The sequence below is a fragment of the Macaca thibetana genome, unplaced genomic scaffold, assembly GCF_024542745.1.
Source record: "Macaca thibetana thibetana isolate TM-01 unplaced genomic scaffold, ASM2454274v1 unplaced_scaffolds227, whole genome shotgun sequence".
Lineage (NCBI taxonomy): Eukaryota > Metazoa > Chordata > Mammalia > Primates > Cercopithecidae > Macaca > Macaca thibetana.
Window position 1 is genome coordinate 1 of NW_026089016.1, and position 13,365 is coordinate 13,365.

The 13,365-nt window shown below is 61.4% G+C and overlaps 1 long non-coding RNA gene across 1 annotated transcript; it reads left to right on the forward strand.

The window, feature by feature from the left end:
- Nucleotides 1–9,210: 9,210 nt before the first annotated feature.
- LOC126947396 (uncharacterized) lies at nucleotides 9,211–12,987 on the forward strand. Its single transcript, XR_007723060.1, has 3 exons — nucleotides 9,211–9,629; nucleotides 11,769–11,887; nucleotides 12,529–12,987. It is a non-coding gene; the product is annotated as an uncharacterized LOC126947396 (long non-coding RNA).
- The last annotated feature ends 378 nt before the right edge of the window (nucleotides 12,988–13,365 follow it).

Consider the following 13,365-nt stretch of genomic DNA (forward strand, 5'->3'; position numbering starts at 1 on the left):
GAGGTCGTGACCTGACCCCAGCAGGCGCCCTGAAGCTCCCCCTCCCCCGATGGAAATCGGCTCGCGGAGGTCCCGAAGACGGGACTCCTGGGGTTTGATCCTGGGACGCCGCCCGCGGCCGCCTCTCCCACGCGGCCCCCTACTGGACCCCGGATGCAGCCGCTGCCAAGGCTGCAGCAGGAGAGCCCCTGGCGCCCAGCGGCCACCGTCGTTTAAAGGGGACGCAGCCTGACTGGCGGCAGCGGAGCGCGGGGCGGCCCAGCCAATGCGCATGCGCGAGTGGCGAGCGGGTGCTCTTGCGTCACAGTGGTTCCCACGGTTGTCAGAGCAACCACGCCCTGAGGCCTGGCAAACAGGAGCCCTCCGTGGCAGTGCTTGGGTGGCGGGGCTCCGAGACTCCAGCCTGACCTCTCCACGGGGTCGACAGGACCGTCTCCGGATGCCAGGAGTCGTGGCATAGGGCTGCCCAGGATGTTGAAAGCACAGGCGGAGTCCGGGGGAAGCAGCGCCGCATCCCAGCCTCAGACCCGCCCGGACGCTGTTCGGGTGAGTCTCCCCGAAGTCGTGCCCCCGGGATCTCGAAGACGGGTCGGCCTGCGGGCCTGTGGGCTGCTCTCTCAACCGAGGGTCGTTCTGCTCGAGAGCCGAACCCCGTAGCCTCAGCGCCTGCCTGGGGGTGTTTGTTTCTGCGTCACTGCTGTAGGACTGCTGGTGTGTGTATGTGTTTGTGTGTCTCCCATTTTCGCTTCTGTCTGTCTCTCACACTCTGTGAGTTTCTTGCCCTCTCTCTGTCGGTTGGGGGTGTGTGTGTGTGTGTGTGTGTGTGTGTGTGTGTGTGTGTGTGTGTGTTTGGAGAAATGTGCCCGATGCGCCAGAAAACGGTGTCTTGCATGTCGGCCTGTCTTTGGTGAGCCTCCCTCTGCGTCTGTGCCTGGGTCATGTGTCCGCTTGTCAACCGTTTTCCCCGCGGTTCCACTTTGGGATTGCCAAGGCTTCGACCACGTGAGGAGATGCATTGCTCCCGGAGCCGTTGAAATCTCATGGCCATCCCGTGCGGCCTCTTTTCTGAGATCAAGACGAACACAGTCCAGCCACGGACAAAAGCCGCACGGGAGCTCATTGTCCGGCAGGAGAGGAGGAGGCCCACATCACAGAAGAGGCTTGGATCTTTTCAGGGCTCTTCTCTGACAAAACAAGCCACACCACGACACAGGCTGAAAGAGGAAGCCGGGAATGGGAGATGGCCACAATCCCAGTCACTGGAACGCTGGCCTCACTGGACAAGCCACCCGTTTGGCACCACTCCCCTTAAGCCCGTGGGGGTGGCACGGTGCTGTACCCCGCCTGGGCTCTGGCCTCTGCTCCGTCGTCCCTCTGGCTGTGTATCCCCTGTTTCTCCGGGGCGTAGATGCTTCTTGGTCTGGCTGGATGTCTTCCAGAAGGATCATTTCCCAGTCCATCAGGGAGACACTTCCTGGAGATCCCTGTCATGATCGTTTCTCTCTCCAAACCTGCTTCGGTTTGAGCCGATTTCCACCGGGGGAGGGGGAGCTTCAGGGCGCCTGCTGGGGTCTCAGGACTCCGCTTCAGATCCGATTCTGGAGCCCTCCGGGTGAGAAAGCATGGGCTGAGCACACCTAGTGAGGCAGGCAGGGCCTCGCTGCAGCCCACAATCATCCCATGGGCCTCAAGGCGTGCTGTCAACTGAAAGTTCACTGACCCATCTGAGCCCTCTGCCTCCCTCCTCCTTTGAAAGACAAGTCCTTGTCTTCTGGGACAGGTGCTGTCGCCTTTCCTCTGCACATCCAGTCTCATTCCTGAGAGTGAGACTCCCCTCTGCTCCTGGGTGGACTGAGCCCCTGAAACTTTTGGCCCGCTGCTAGATCCCCCTGAAATTCATGGAAAGGTCACCTGCCCCCCTAGGTCCCCGCACATGCCTGGACACCATTGTTTCTTTGGCCATCGCCCCGTGTGCCCTCACTGACACCGTTCACCCCATCTCTAGGGTACGCCAGTGCCCCCGGCAGGGCACTGCTGTTTACACTGTTTCAAGGAGGAGCCCCAGGCCCTTCAGAGGGCTTTCAAGGGACAGAGGGCTCACGGGTCAGTGAACTTTCAGCTGACTCCACGCCTTGAGGCCCATGGGATCATTCTGGGCTGCAGCCAGGCCCTGCCTGCCTCAGTCCATGTGCTCAGACCATCCATTCTTACCCGGAGGGGTCCTGAATCGGATCTGATGGGAGGTCGTGACCTGACCCCAGCAGGCGCCCTGAAGCTCCCCCTCCCCCGATGGAAATCGGCTCGCGGAGGTCCCGAAGACGGGACTCCTGGGGTTTGATCCTGGGGTTTGATCCTGGGACGCCGCCCGCGGCCGCCTCTCCCACGCGGCCCCCTACTGGACCCCGGATGCAGCCGCTGCCAAGGCTGCAGCAGGAGAGCCCCTGGCGCCCAGCGGCCACCGTCGTTTAAAGGGGACGCAGCCTGACTGGCGGCAGCGGAGCGCGGGGCGGCCCAGCCAATGCGCATGCGCGAGTGGCGAGCGGGTGCTCTTGCGTCACAGTGGTTCCCACGGTTGTCAGAGCAACCACGCCCTGAGGCCTGGCAAACAGGAGCCCTCCGTGGCAGTGCTTGGGTGGCGGGGCTCCGAGGCTCCAGCCTGACCTCTCCACGGGGTCGACAGGACCGTCTCCGGATGCCAGGAGTCGTGGCAAAGGGCTGACCAGAATGTTGAAAGCACAGGCGGAGTCCGAGGGAAGCAGCGCCGCATCCCAGCCTCAGGCCCGCCCGGACGCTGTTCGGGTGAGTCTCCCCAGAAGTCGTGCCCCCGGGATCTCGAGGACGGGTCGGCCTGCGGGCCTGTGGGCTGCTCTCTCAACCGAGGGTCGTTCTGGTCGAGAGCCCGAACCCCGTAGCAGCAGCTGCCTGGGGGGTTTGTTTTGTTTCTGCGTCACTGCTGTAGGACTGTGTGTGTGTGTGTATGTGTTTGGTGTCTCCCATTTTCGCTTCTCTGTCTGTCTCTCACACTCTGTGAGTTTCTTGCCCTCTCTCTCTCGGTCGGTGTGTGTGTGTGTGTGTGTGTGTGTGTGTGTGTGTGTGTGTGTGTGTGTTTGGAGAAATGTGCCCGATGCGCCAGAAAAACGGTTTGTCTTGCATGTCGGCCTGTCTTTGGTGAGCCTCCCTCTGCGTCTGTGCCTGGGTCATGTGTCCGCTTGTCAACCGTTTTCCCGGCGGTTCCACTTTGGGATTGCCAAGGCTTCGACCACGTGAGGAGATGCATTGCTCCCGGAGCCGTTGAAATCTCATGGCCATCCCGTGCGGCCTCTCTTCTGAGATCTAGACGAACACGGTCCAGCCACGGACAAAAGCCGCACGGGAGCTCATTGTCCTGCAGGAGAGGAGCAGGCCCACATCACAGAAGAGGCTTGCATCTTTTCAGGGCTCTTCTCTGAGAAAAGAAGCCACACCACGACACAGGCTGAAAGAGGAAGCCGGGAATGGGAGATGGCCACAATCCCAGTCACTGGAACGCTGGCCTCACTGGACAAGCCACCCGTTTGGCACCCCTCTGATGAAGCCCGTGGGGGTGGCACGGTGCTGTACCCCGCCTGGGCTCTGGCCTCTGCTCCGTCGTCCCTCTGGCTGTGTATCCCCTGTTTCTCCGGGGCTTAGATGCTTCTTGGTCTGGCTGGATGTCTTCCATAAGGATCATTTCCCAGTCCATCAGGGAGACACTTCCTGGAGATCCCTGTCATGATTGTTTCTCTCTGCAAACCTGCTTGGGTTTCAGCCGATTTCCACCGGGGGAGGGGGAGCTTCAGGGCGCCTGCTGGGGTCTCAGGACTCCGCTTCAGATCCGATTCTGGAGCCTCCGGGTGAGAAAGCATGGGCTGAGCACATCTAGTGAGGCAGGCAGGGTCTGGCTGCAGCGCACCATCATCCCACAGGCCACAAGGCTGCGCTGTCAACTGAAAGGTCACTGACGCATGAGCCCTCTGCCCCCCTCCCCCTTTGAAAGACAAGTCCTTGTCTTCTGGGACAGGTGCTGTGTCGCATTTCCTCTGCACATCCAGTCTCATTCCTGAGAATGAGACTCCCCTCTGCTCCTGGGTGGACTGAGCCCCTGAAACTTTTGGCCCCTGCTAGAAGGCGTTCTTTTTCATGGTCCCCTGGGCTTTGGCCAGGTCCCAGGCATTGGCTCCACCTCGGAATCGCCCCTACCTGTTTACACGTGTCCTGGAGCGGCAATCAGCTTGAAGGGCCCCAGGCCCTTCAGAATCACGGCAGGGCACTGCTGTTTCAAAGGAGGGAGGCAGAGGGCTCACGGGTCAGTGAACTTTCAGCTGACTCCACGCCTTGAGGCCCATGGGATCATTCTGGGCTGCAGCCAGGCCCTGCCTGCCTCAGTCCATGTGCTCAGACCATCCATTCTTACCCGGAGGGGTCCAGAATCGGATCTGATGGGAGGTCGTGACCTGACCCCAGCAGGCGCCCTGAAGCTCCCCCTCCCCCGATGGAAATCGGCTCACGGAGGTCCTGAAGAAGGACCTGGGGACTCCTGGGGTTTGATCCTGGGACGCCGCCCGCGGCCGCCTCCCCCACGCGGCCCCCTACTGGACCCCGGATGCAGCCGCTGCCAAGGCTGCAGCAGGAGAGCCCCTGGCGCCCAGCGGCCACCGTCGTTCGTTTAAAGGGGACGCAGCCTGACTGCCGGCAGCGGAGCGGAGCGCGGGGCGGCCCAGCCAATGCGCATGCGCGAGTGGCGAGCGGGTGCTCTTGCGTCACAGTGGTTCCCACGGTTGTCAGAGCAACCACGCCCTGAGGCCTGGCAAACAGGAGCCCTCCGTGGCAGTGCTTGGGTGGCGGGGCTCCGAGACTCCAGCCTGACCTCTCCACGGGGGGTCGACAGGACCGTCTCCGGATCCAGGGATGCCAGGAGTCGTGGCATAGGGCTGCCCAGGATGTTGAAAGCACAGGCGGAGTCCGGGGGAAGCAGCGCCGCATCCCAGCCTCAGACCCGCCCGGACGCTGTTCGGGTGAGTCTCCCCGAAAGTCGTGCCCCCGGGACCTCGAAGACGGGTCGGCCTGCGGGCCGGTGGGCTGCTCTCTCAACCGAGGGTCGTTCTGGTCGAGCCCGAACCCCGTAGCCTCAGCGGCTGCCTGGGGGTGTTTGTTTCTGCGCCCCTGCTCTATGACTGTGTGTGTGTGTGTGTGTGTGTGTGTGTCTCCCATTTTCGATTCTCTCTGTCTGTCACACTCTGTGAGTTTTTCTTGCCTCTCTCTCTGTCGGTTGGTGTGTGTGTGTGTGTGTGTGTGTGTGTGTGTGTGTGTGTGTGTGTGTGTTTTGGAGAAATGTGCCCGATGCGCCAGAAAACGGTGTCTTGCATGTCGGCCTGTCTTTGGTGAGCCTCCCTCTGCGTCTGCGTCTCTCTGCCTGGGTCGTGTGTCCCCTTTTCAACCGTTTCCTCGGCGGTTCCACTTTGGGATTGCCAAGGCTTCGACCACGTGAGGAGATGTTGCTCCCGGAGCCGTTGAAATCTCATGGCCATCCCGTGCGGCCTCTTTTCTGAGATCAAGACGAACACAGTCCAGCCACGGACAAAAGCCGCACGGGAGCTCATTGTCCGGCAGGAGAGGAGGAGGCCCACATCACAGAAGAGGCTTGGATCTTTTCAGGGCTCTTCTCTGAGAAAAGAAGCCACACCACGACACAGGCTGAAAGAGGAAGCCGGGAATGGGAGATGGCCACAATCCCAGTCACTGGAACGCTGGCCTCACTGACAAGCCACCCGTTTGGCACCACCCCTCTGATGAAGCCCGTGGCAGTGGCACGGTGCTCTACCCGCCTGGGCTCTGGCCTCTGCTCCGTCCTCCCTCTGGCTGTGTATCCCCTGTTTCTCCGGGGCTTAGATGCTTCCTGGGCTGGCTGGATGTCTTCCGGAAGGATCACTTCCCAGTCCATCAGGGAGACACTTCCTGGAGATCCCTGTCATGATTGTTTCTCTCTGCAAACCTGCTTGGGTTTCAGCCGATTTCCACCAGGGGAGGGGGAGCTTCAGGGCGCCTGCTGGGGTCTCAGGACTCCGCTTCAGATCCGATTCTGGAGCCTCCGGGTGAGAAAGCATGGGCTGAGCACATCTAGTGAGGCAGGCAGGGTCTGGCTGCAGCCCACCATCATCCCACAGGCCACAAGGCTGCGCTGTCAACTGAAAGGTCACTGACGCATCTGAGCCCTCTGCCCCCCTCCCCCTTTGAAAGACAAGTCCTTGTCTTCTGGGACAGGTGCTGGTCGCATTTCCTCTGCACATCCAGTCTCATTCCTGAGAATGAGACTCCCCTCTGCTCCTGGCTGGACTGACCCCTGAAACTTTTGGCCCCGCTGCTAGATCCCAGGCGTTCTTTGATTTTCCCTGGCTTCCATGCCCCCTTCCCCGGGCACATGCCTGGACACCATTGCTTTGGCCATCGCCCCGTGTGCCCTCACTGACACACGTTCACCCATCTGCTCTAGGGGACGCCAGTGCCCCGCATTGGCTCCACCTCGGGCCCCTGGACCTGTTTACACGTGGCAATCAGCTTGAAGGGCCCCAGGCCCTTCAGAATCACGGCAGGCCACTGCTCTTTCAAAGGAGGGAGGCAGAGGGCTCACGGGTCAGTGAACTTTCAGCTGACTCCACGCCTTGAGGCCCATGGGATCATTCTGGGCTGCAGCCAGGCCCTGCCTGCCTCAGTCCATGTGCTCAGACCATCCATTCTTACCCGGAGGGGTCCAGAATCGGATCTGATGGGAGGTCGTGACCTGACCCCAGCAGGCGCCCTGAAGCCCCCCTCCCCCGATGGAAATCGGCTCACGGAGGTCCTGAAGACGGGACTCCTGGGGTTTGATCCTGGGACGCCGCCCCGCGGCCGCCTCTCCCACGCGGCCCCCTACTGGGACCCCGGATGCAGCCGCTGCCAAGGCTGCAGCAGGAGAGCCCCTGGCGCCCAGCGGCCACCGTCGTTTAAAGGGGACGCAGCCTGACTGCGGCAGCGGAGCGCGGGGCGGCCCAGCCAATGCGCATGCGCGATGCGCGCGAGTGGCGAGCGGGTGCTCTTGCGTCACAGTGGTTCCCACGGTTGTCACAGAAACCACGCCCCGACGCTTGGCAAACAGGAGCCCTCCGTGGCGGTGCTTGGGTGTCGGGGCTCCGAGGCTCCAGCCTGACCTCTCCACGGGGTCGACAGGACTGTCTCCGGACGCCAGGAGTCGTGGCAAAGGGCTGACCAGATTGTTGAAAGCACAGGCGGAGTCCGAGGGAAGCAGCGCCGCATCCCAGCCTCAGGCCCGCCCGGACGCTGTTCGGGTGAGTCTCCCCGAAAGTCGTGCCCCCGGGATCTCGAAGACGGGTCGGCCTGCGGGCCTGTGGGCTGCTCTCTCAACCGAGGGTCGGCTCGAGAGCCGAACCCCGTAGCCTCAGCGCCTGCCTGGGGGTGTGTTTGTTTCTGCTGCCACTGCTGTGTGTGTGTGTGTGTGTGTGTGTGTTGTGTGTGTCTCCCATTTTCGCTTCTCTGTCTGTCTCTCACACTCTGTGAGTTTCTTGCCCTCTCTCTGTGTGTGGTGTGTGTGTGTGTGTGTGTGTGTGTGTGTGTGTGTGTGTGTGTGTGTGTGTGTTTGGAGAAATGTGCCCGATGCGCCAAAAAACGGTGTCTTGCATGTCGGCCTGTCTTTGGTGAGCCTCCCTCTGCGTCTGTGCCTGGGTCATGTGTCCGCTTGTCAACCGTTTTCCCCGGCGGTTCCACTTTGGGATTGCCAAGGCTTCGACCACGTGAGGAGCGTTGCTCCCGGAGCCGTTGAAATCTCATGGCCATCCCGTGCGGCCTCTTTTCTGAGATCAAGACGAACACAGTCCAGCCACGGACAAAAGCCGCACGGGAGCTCATTGTCCGGCAGGAGAGGAGGAGGCCCACATCACAGAAGAGGCTTGGATCTTTTCAGGGCTCTTCTCTGAGAAAAGAAGCCACACCACGACACAGGCTGAAAGAGGAAGCCGGGAATGGGAGATGGCCACAATCCCAGTCACTGGAACGCTGGCCTCACTTGACAAGCCACCCGTTTGGCACCCCTCTGATGAAGCCCGTGGCAGTGGCACGGTGCTCTACCCCGCCTGGGCTCTGGCCTCTCCTCCGTCCTCCCTCTGGCTGTGTATCCCCTGTTTCTCCGGGGCTTAGATGCTTCCTGGGCTGGCTGGATGTCTTCCGGAAGGATCACTTCCCAGTCCATCAGGGAGACACTTCCTGGAGATCCCTGTCATGATTGTTTCTCTCTGCAAACCTGCTTGGGTTTCAGCCGATTTCCACCGGGGGGGGGGGGAGCTTCAGGGCGCCTGCTGGGGTCTCAGGACTCCGCTTCAGATCCGATTCTGGAGCCTCCGGGTGAGAAAGCATGGGCTGAGCACATCTAGTGAGGCAGGCAGGGTCTCGCTGCAGCCCACAATCATCCCACAGGCCTCAAGGCCTGCTGTCAACTGAAAGTTCACTGACCCATCTGAGCCCTCTGCCTCCCTCCTCCTTTGAAAGACAAGTCCTTGTCTTCTGGGACAGGTGCTGTCGCATTTCCTCTGCACATCCAGTCTCATTCCTGAGAGTGAGACTCCCCTCTGCTCCTGGGTGGACTGACCCCCTGAAACTTTTGGCCTGCTGCTAGATCCCAGGCGTTCTTTGATTTTCCCTGGCATTCATGGAAAGGTCACCTGTGCCCCCCTTCGGGCACATCCCGGCATTGGGCCTGCTGTTTCAACCCCATCTGCCCTAGGGGACGCCAGTGCCCCGCATTGGCTCCACCTCGGAATCGCCCCTGGACCTGTTTACACGTGTCCTGGAAAGCACAATCAGCTTGAAGGAGCCCCAGGCCCTTCAGAATCACGGCAGGCCACTGCTCTTTCAAAGGAGGGACGCAGAGGGCTCACGGGTCAGTGAATTTTCAGCTGACACCACGCCTTGAGGCCCATGGGATCATTCTGGGCTGCAGCCAGGCCCTGCCTGCCTCAGTCCATGTGCTCAGACCATCCATTCTTACCCGGAGGGGTCCAGAATCGGATCTGATGGGAGGTCGTGACCTGACCCCAGCAGGCGCCCTGAAGCTCCCCCTCCCCCGATGGAAATCGGCTCACGGAGGTCCTGAAGACGGGACTCCTGGGGGGTTTGATCCTGGGACGCCGCCCGCGGCCCCCTCTCCCACGCGGCCCCCTACTGGACCCCGGATGCAGCCGCTGCCAAGGCTGCAGCAGGAGAGCCCCTGGCGCCCAGCGGCCACCGTCGTTTAAAGGGGACGCAGCCTGACTGCCGGCAGCGGAGCGCGGGGCGGCCCAGCCAATGCGCATGCGCGAGTGGCGAGCGGGTGCTCTTGCGTCACAGTGGTTCCCACGGTTGTCAGAGCAACCACGCCCTGAGGCCTGGCAAACAGGAGCCCTCCGTGGCAGTGCTTGGGTGGCGGGGCTCCGAGGCTCCAGCCTGACCTCTCCACGGGGTCGACAGGACCGTCTCCGGATGCCAGGAGTCGTGGCATAGGGCTGCCCAGGATGTTGAAAGCACAGGCGGAGTCCGGGGGAAGCAGCGCCGCATCCCAGCCTCAGACCCGCCCGGACGCTGTTCGGGTGAGTCTCCCCGAAAGTCGTGCCCCCGGGACCTCGAAGACGGGTCGGCCTGCGGGCCGGTGGGCTGCTCTCTCAACCGAGGGTCGTTCTGCTCGAGAGCCGAACCCCGTAGCCACAGCGGCTGCCTGGGGGTGTTTGTTTCTGCGCCGCTGCTCTATGACAGTCTCTGACTGTGTGCGTGTGTGTGTGTGTTTGTGTGTCTCCCATTTTCGCTTCTCTGTCTGTCTCTCACTCTCTGTTTTTGCCCTCTCCCTCTCTCTCTGTGTGTGTGTGTGTGTGTGTGTGTGTGTGTGTGTGTGTGTGTGTGTGTGTGTGTTTGTGTGTTTGGAGAAACGTGCCCGATGCGCCAGAAAACGGTGTCTTGCATGTCGGCCTATCTTTGGTGAGCCTCCCTCTGCGTCTGTGGCTGGGTCATGTGTCCGCTTGTCAACCGTTTTCCCGGCGGTTCCACTTTGGGATTGCCAAGGCTTCGACCACGTGAGGAGATGCGTTGCTCCCGGAGCCGTTGAAATCTCATGGCCATCCCGTGCGGCCTCTTTTCTGAGATCAAGACGAACACAGTCCAGCCACGGACAAAAGCCGCACGGGAGCTCATTGTCCGGCAGGAGAGGAGGAGGCCCACATCACAGAAGAGGCTTGGATCTTTTCAGGGCTCTTCTCTGAGAAAAGAAGCCACACCACGACACAGGCTGAAAGAGGAAGCCGGGAATGGGAGATGGCCACAATCCCAGTCACTACGCTGGCCTCACTGGACAAGCCACCCGTTTGGCACCACTCCCCTGAAGCCCGTGGCAGTGGCACGGTGCTCTACCCCGCCTGGGCTCTGGCCTCTCCTCCGTCCTCCCTCTGGCTGTGTATCCCCTGTTTCTCCGGGGCTTAGATGCTTCCTGGGCTGGCTGAATGTCTTCCGGAAGGATCACTTCCCAGTCCATCAGGGAGACATGACAGGCTTCCTGGAGATCCCTGTCATGATTGTTTCTCTCTGCAAACCTGCTTGGGTTTCAGCCGATTTCCACCAGGGGAGGGGGAGCTTCAGGGCGCCTGCTGGGGTCTCAGGACTCCGCTGCAGATCCGATTCTGGAGCCTCCGGGTGAGAAAGCATGGGCTGAGCACATCTAGTGAGGCAGGCAGGGTCTGGCTGCAGCCCACCATCATCCCACAGGCCACAAGGCTGCGCTGTCAACTGAAAGGTCACTGACGCATCTGAGCCCTCTGCCCCCCTCCCCCTTTGAAAGACAATCCTTGTCTTCTGGGACAGGTGCTGGTGCACATCCAGCAGAGTGAGACTCCCCTCTGCTCACTCTGAAAGCTAGATCCCATTCCTGATTTTCCCTGGCAATGACTCACCTGCCCCCCTTCCCCTGCCTGGACACCTCCTGGGTGGACTGACCCCCTGAAACCTTTCTGGCCAGTGCCCCGGCTAGGTCCACCTCGGGCCCCTGGACCTGTTTACACGTGTCCTGGAAAGGCAATCAGCTTGAAGGAGCCCCAGGCCCTTCAGTATCCCGGCAGGGCACTGCTGTTTCAAAGGAGGGAGGCAGAGGGCTCACGGGTCAGTGAACTTTCAGCTGACTCCACGCCTTGAGGCCCATGGGATCATTCTGGGCTGCAGCCAGGCCCTGCCTGCCTCAGTCCATGTGCTCTGCCTGCCTCAGTCGATGTGCTCAGACCATCCATTCTTACCCGGAGGGGTCCAGAATCGGATCTGATGGGAGGTCGTGACCTGACCCCAGCAGGCGCCCTGAAGCTCCCCCTCCCCCGATGGAAATCGGCTCACGGAGGTCCTGAAGACGGGACTCCTGGGGTTTGATCCTGGGACGCCGCCCGCGGCCGCCTCTCCCACGCGGCCCCCTACTGGACCCCGGATGCAGCCGCTGCCAAGGCTGCAGCAGGAGAGCCCCTGGCGCCCAGCGGCCACCGTCGTTTAAAGGGGACGCAGCCTGACTGGCGGCAGCGGAGCGCGGGGCGGCCCAGCCAATGCGCATGCGCGAGTGGCGAGCGGGTGCTCTTGCGTCACAGTGGTTCCCACGGTTGTCAGAGCAACCACGCCCTGAGGCCTGGCAAACAGGAGCCCTCCGTGGCAGTGCTTGGGTGGCGGGGCTCCGAGGCTCCAGCCTGACCTCTCCACGGGGTCGACAGGACCGTCTCCGGATGCCAGGAGTCGTGGCATAGGGCTGCCCAGGATGTTGAAAGCACAGGCGGAGTCCGGGGGAAGCAGCGCCGCATCCCAGCCTCAGACCCGCCCGGACGCTGTTCGGGTGAGTCTCCCCGGAAGTCGTGCCCCCGGGATCTCGAAGACGGGTCGGCCTGCGGGGGGTGGGCTGCTCTCTCAACCGAGGGTCGTTCTGCTCGAGAGCCCAACCCCGTAGCCTCAGCGTCTGCCTGGGGGTGTTTGTTTCTGTGCCACTGCTGTAGGACTGTCGGTGTGTGTATGTGTTTGTGTGTCTCCCATTTTCGCTTCTCTGTCTGTCTCTCACACTCTCTGAGTTTCTTGCCCTCTCTCTGTCGGGTCTGTGTGTGTGTGTGTGTGTGTGTGTGTGTGTGTGTGTGTGTGTGTGTGTGTGTGTGTGTTTGGAGAAATGTGCCCGATGCGCCAGAAAACGGTGTCTTGCATGTCGGCCTGTCTTTGGTGAGCTCCCTCTGCGTCTGTGCCTGGGTCATGTGTCCGCTTGTCAACCGTTTTCCCCGGCGGTTCCACTTTGGGATTGCCAAGGCTTCGACCACGTGAGGAGATGCGTTGCTCCCGGAGCCGTTGAAATCTCATGGCCATCCCGTGCGGCCTCTTTTCTGAGATCAAGACGAACACAGTCCAGCCACGGACAAAAGCCGCACGGGAGCTCATTGTCCTGCAGGAGAGGAGGAGGCCCCCACATCACAGAAGAGGCTTGGATCTTTTCAGGGCTCTTCTCTGAGAAAAGAAGCCACACCACGACACAGGCTGAAAGAGGAAGCCGGGAATGGGAGATGGCCACAATCCCAGTCACTGGAACGCTGGCCTCACTTGACAAGCCACCCGTTTGGCACCCCTCTGATGAAGCCCGTGGCAGTGGCACGGTGCTCTACCCCGCCTGGGCTCTGGCCTCTCCTCCGTCCTCCCTCTGGCTGTGTATCCCCTGTTTCTCCGGGGCTTAGATGCTTCCTGGGCTGGCTGGATGTCTTCCGGAAGGATCACTTCCCAGTCCATCAGGGAGACACTTCCTGGAGATCCCTGTCATGATTGTTTCTCTCTGCAAACCTGCTTGGGTTTCAGCCGATTTCCACCAGGGGAGGGGGAGCTTCAGGGCGCCTGCTGGGGTCTCAGGACTCCGCTTCAGATCCGATTCTGGAGCCTCCGGGTGAGAAAGCATGGGCTGAGCACACCTAGTGAGGCAGGCAGGGCCTCGCTGCAGCCCACAATCATCCCACAGGCCACAAGGCTGCGCTGTCAACTGAAAGTTCACTGACGCATCTGAGCCCTCCCCCCCCTCCCCCTTTGAAAGACAAGTCCTTGTCTTCTGGGACAGGTGCTGTCGCCTTTCCTCTGCACATCCAGTCTCATTCCTGAGAGTGAGACTCCCCTCTGCTCCTGGGTGGACTGAGCCCCTGAAACTTTTGGCCCGCTGCTAGATCCCAGGCGTTCGCATTCATGGAAAGGTCACCTGTGGCCCCCTTCCACCGGGCACATGCCTGGACACCATTGTTTCTTTGGCCATCGCCCCGTGTGCCCTCACTGACACACGTTCACACCATCTGCTCT